The 5,000-nt window shown below is 36.5% G+C and overlaps 1 protein-coding gene across 3 annotated transcripts in view; it reads left to right on the top strand.

Annotated features, from left to right (window-relative positions):
* Positions 1-5,000, top strand: part of LOC118964944 (cell migration-inducing and hyaluronan-binding protein-like) — a 155,778-nt gene that overhangs the window by 102,433 nt on the left and 48,345 nt on the right. The window lies entirely within an intron of this gene.

The following is a 5,000-nucleotide window of genomic DNA, read 5'->3' as shown; positions in this document are numbered from 1 at the left end:
TGGTTTTGGAACACACTGCTCATTGGAACGGACAGAGAGAAGATTGTTTATGTGCTGAAAATAGCTGTTGGAGAGATTCTTGTGAATGTATAAGTGGAAGTTGTATAATAGTGAGTTGTATAATAGTGTGTGTGTGTGTGTGTGTGTGTGTGTGTGTGTGTGTGTGTGTGTGTGTGTGTGTGTGTGTGTTTCATTCTACCATGTGTTTTACATTTCTCACCCTCATACTCACAATAACAAGGTTAGAGTGTTCCAACTCCTAGTCAGTGTCCCAAATGGCAGCAGTGCACTACATTTGACCAGGGATCATGTAGCACTGTAAAGGGAATAGGGTGTAATTTGGGACACAACCCTAAAGCCTTCTTAAGTCCTTTTTTCTTTTCATGCAAATGGTCCAAACCAAGTGACTTCTTTGGCCAGACAGACTCACAAAATTCAGACAAGTATTCTGACACCCCACCACCTTTCTTTGTCTGTGTGTGTCTGTGTGTGTCTGTGTGCGTCTGTGTCTGTGTGTGTCTGTGTGTGTCTGTGTGTGTCTGTGTGGATCTGTGTCTGTGTCTGTGTCAGTGTCTGCCACACCATTATACAAGCATAGAGACAATAGTCAAACAAGTGTTCATTGAGAGCAGTCTGAACCTGAGAGAGAGACAGAGGAAGATAGTGAGCAATTAGATGAGATGAAGAAAGTAAGCTTGACTTGGCTCCAGAGGCTTCTCTCTCTCTCTCTCTCTGTCTCTACATCTTTATCCATCTCTCTCTCTCTCTGTCTCTCTCTCGCTTTCTCTTTGGCCGTGTCTGAAATCTGTCTTGCGTACTACTTACTAAAACTGCATACTGTGTACTAATCGTACTGCATACTGTGTACTAATCATACTACATACCATTTAGAACGTACTGTTTTTTAGAAGAGGACTGCAGCAAGCACCATCATCAGCATACTAGTCTCATTCTACTGAGCATGTGTTATCTAATGTACATCTAATGTACAAATGCGTTGATTCCCTCCATTCGTTTAGCGCTTACCCTGATGATCACCTGTTGTCAGACACATGGATCTTAAGAGGATTCTTGTCCTCAATAGTTTGCAGTGAATTCTACTAGATTAAGAAGATGAAATGAGAATGACATCCTGCCATTTAAGGATTCTTGTCCTCAGTAGTTTGAAGTGAATTCTACTAGATTAAGAAGATTAAATGAGAATGACATCCTGCCATTTAAAGATTCTTGTCCTCAGTAGTTTGCAGTGAATTCTACTAGATTAAGAAGATGAAATGAGAATGACATCCTGCCATTTAAAGATTCTTGTCCTCAGTAGTTTGCAGTGAATTCTACTAGATTAAGAAGATGAAATGAGAATGACATCCTGCCATTTAAAGATTCTTGTCCTCAGTAGTTTGCAGTGAATTCTACTAGATTAAGAAGATGAAATGAGAATGACATCCTGCCATTTAAGGATTCTTGTCCTCAGTAGTTTGCAGTGAATTCTACTAGATTAAGAAGATGAAATGAGAATGACATCCTGCCATTTAAAGATTCTTGTCCTCAGTAGTTTGCAGTGAATTCTACTAGATTAAGAAGATGAAATGAGAATGACATCCTGCCATTTAAGGATTCTTGTCCTCAGTAGTTTGCAGTGAATTCTACTAGATTAAGAAGATGAAATGAGAATGACATCCTGCCATTTAAAGATTCTTGTCCTCAGTAGTTTGCAGTGAATTCTACTAGATTAAGAAGATGAAATGAGAATGACATCCTGCCATTTAAAGATTCTTGTCCTCAGTAGTTTGCAGTGAATTCTACTAGATTAAGAAGATGAAATGAGAATGACATCCTGCCATTTAAAGATTCTTGTCCTCAGTAGTTTGCAGTGAATTCTACTAGATTAAGAAGATGAAATGAGAATGACATCCTGCCATTTAAGGATTCTTGTCCTCAGTAGTTTGAAGTGAATTCTACTAGATTAAGAAGATGAAATGAGAATGACATCCTGCCATTTAAGGATTCTTGTCCTCAGTAGTTTGCAGTGAATTCTACTAGATTAAGAAGATGAAATGAGAATGACATCCTGCCATTTAAAGATTCTTGTCCTCAGTAGTTTGCAGTGAATTCTACTAGATTAAGAAGATGAAATGAGAATGACATCCTGCCATTTAAGGATTCTTGTCCTCAGTAGTTTGCAGTGAATTCTACTAGATTAAGAAGATGAAATGAGAATGACATCCTGCCATTTAAGGATTCTTGTCCTCAGTAGTTTGAAGTGAATTCTACTAGATTAAGAAGATGAAATGAGAATGACATCCTGCCATTTAAAGATTCTTGTCCTCAGTAGTTTGAAGTGAATTCTACTAGATTAAGAAGATGAAATGAGAATGACATCCTGCCATTTAAGGATTCTTGTCCTCAGTAGTTTGAAGTGAATTCTACTAGATTAAGAAGATGAAATGAGAATGACATCCTGCCATTTAAGGATTCTTGTCCTCAGTAGTTTGCAGTGAATTCTACTAGATTAAGAAGATGAAATGAGAATGACATCCTGCCATTTAAGGATTCTTGTCCTCAGTAGTTTACAGTGAATTCTACTAGATTAAGAAGATGAAATGAGAATGACATCCTGCCATTTAAAGATTCTTGTCCTCAGTAGTTTGAAGTGAATTCTACTAGATTAAGAAGATGAAATGAGAATGACATCCTGCCATTTAAGGATTCTTGTCCTCAGTAGTTTGCAGTGAATTCTACTAGATTAAGAAGATGAAATGAGAATGACATCCTGCCATTTAAAGATTCTTGTCCTCAGTAGTTTGCAGTGAATTCTACTAGATTAAGAAGATGAAATGAGAATGACATCCTGCCATTTAAAGATTCTTGTCCTCAGTAGTTTGAAGTGAATTCTACTAGATTAAGAAGATGAAATGAGAATGACATCCTGCCATTTAAGGATTCTTGTCCTCAGTAGTTTACAGTGAATTCTACTAGATTAAGAAGATGAAATGAGAATGACATCCTGCCATTTAAGGATTCTTGTCCTCAGTAGTTTGAAGTGAATTCTACTAGATTAAGAAGATGAAATGAGAATGACATCCTGCCATTTAAAGATTCTTGTCCTCAGTAGTTTACAGTGAATTCTACTAGATTAAGAAGATGAAATGAGAATGACATCCTGCCATTTAAGGATTCTTGTCCTCAGTAGTTTGAAGTGAATTCTACTAGATTAAGAAGATGAAATGAGAATGACATCCTGCCATTTAAGGATTCTTGTCCTCAGTAGTTTACAGTGAATTCTACTAGATTAAGAAGATGAAATGAGAATGACATCCTGCCATTTAAGGATTCTTGTCCTCAGTAGTTTGAAGTGAATTCTACTAGATTAAGAAGATGAAATGAGAATGACATCCTGCCATTTAAGGATTCTTGTCCTCAGTAGTTTGCAGTCAATTCTACTAGATTAAGAAGATGAAATGAGAATGACATCCTGCCATTTAAGGATTCTTGTCCTCAGTAGTTTGCAGTGAATTCTACTAGATTAAGAAGATGAAATGAGAATGACATCCTGCCATTTAAGGATTCTTGTCCTCAGTAGTTTGAAGTGAATTCTACTAGATTAAGAAGATGAAATGAGAATGACATCCTGCCATTTAAGGATTCTTGTCCTCAGTAGTTTGAAGTGAATTCTACTAGATTAAGAAGATGAAATGAGAATGACATCCTGCCATTTAAGGATTCTTGTCCTCAGTAGTTTGAAGTGAATTCTACTAGATTAAGAAGATGAAATGAGAATGACATCCTGCCATTTAAGGATTCTTGTCCTCAGTAGTTTGCAGTGAATTCTACTAGATTAAGAAGATGAAATGAGAATGACATCCTGCCATTTAAGGATTCTTGTCCTCAGTAGTTTGCAGTGAATTCTACTAGATTAAGAAGATGAAATGAGAATGACATCCTGCCATTTAAGGATTCTTGTCCTCAGTAGTTTGCAGTGAATTCTACTAGATTAAGAAGATGAAATGAGAATGACATCCTGCCATTTAAGGATTCTTGTCCTCAGTAGTTTACAGTGAATTCTACTAGATTAAGAAGATGAAATGAGAATGACATCCTGCCATTTAAGGATTCTTGTCCTCAGTAGTTTGAAGTGAATTCTACTAGATTAAGAAGATGAAATGAGAATGACATCCTGCCATTTAAAGATTCTTGTCCTCAGTAGTTTGAAGTGAATTCTACTAGATTAAGAAGATGAAATGAGAATGACATCCTGCCATTTAAGGATTCTTGTCCTCAGTAGTTTGCAGTGAATTCTACTAGATTAAGAAGATGAAATGAGAATGACATCCTGCCATTTAAGGATTCTTGTCCTCAGTAGTTTGAAGTGAATTCTACTAGATTAAGAAGATGAAATGAGAATGACATCCTGCCATTTAAGGATTCTTGTCCTCAGTAGTTTGCAGTGAATTCTACTAGATTAAGAAGATGAAATGAGAATGACATCCTGCCATTTAAGGATTCTTGTCCTCAGTAGTTTGAAGTGAATTCTACTAGATTAAGAAGATGAAATGAGAATGACATCCTGCCATTTAAGGATTCTTGTCCTCAGTAGTTTGAAGTGAATTCTACTAGATTAAGAAGATGAAATGAGAATGACATCCTGCCATTTAAGGATTCTTGTCCTCAGTAGTTTGCAGTGAATTCTACTAGATTAAGAAGATGAAATGAGAATGACATCCTGCCATTTAAAGATTCTTGTCCTCAGTAGTTTACAGTGAATTCTACTAGATTAAGAAGATGAAATGAGAATGACATCCTGCCATTTAAGGATTCTTGTCCTCAGTAGTTTGCAGTGAATTCTACTAGATTAAGAAGATGAAATGAGAATGACATCCTGCCATTTAAGGATTCTTGTCCTCAGTAGTTTGCAGTGAATTCTACTAGATTAAGAAGATGAAATGAGAATGACATCCTGCCATTTAAGGATTCTTGTCCTCAGTAGTTTGCAGTGAATTCTA

The sequence above is a fragment of the Oncorhynchus mykiss genome, chromosome 6, assembly GCF_013265735.2.
Source record: "Oncorhynchus mykiss isolate Arlee chromosome 6, USDA_OmykA_1.1, whole genome shotgun sequence".
In the NCBI taxonomy this organism is placed as follows: domain Eukaryota; kingdom Metazoa; phylum Chordata; class Actinopteri; order Salmoniformes; family Salmonidae; genus Oncorhynchus; species Oncorhynchus mykiss.
Note: the sequence above shows the minus strand (reverse complement) of the source record. Positions and strands in the feature narration are given on the sequence as shown.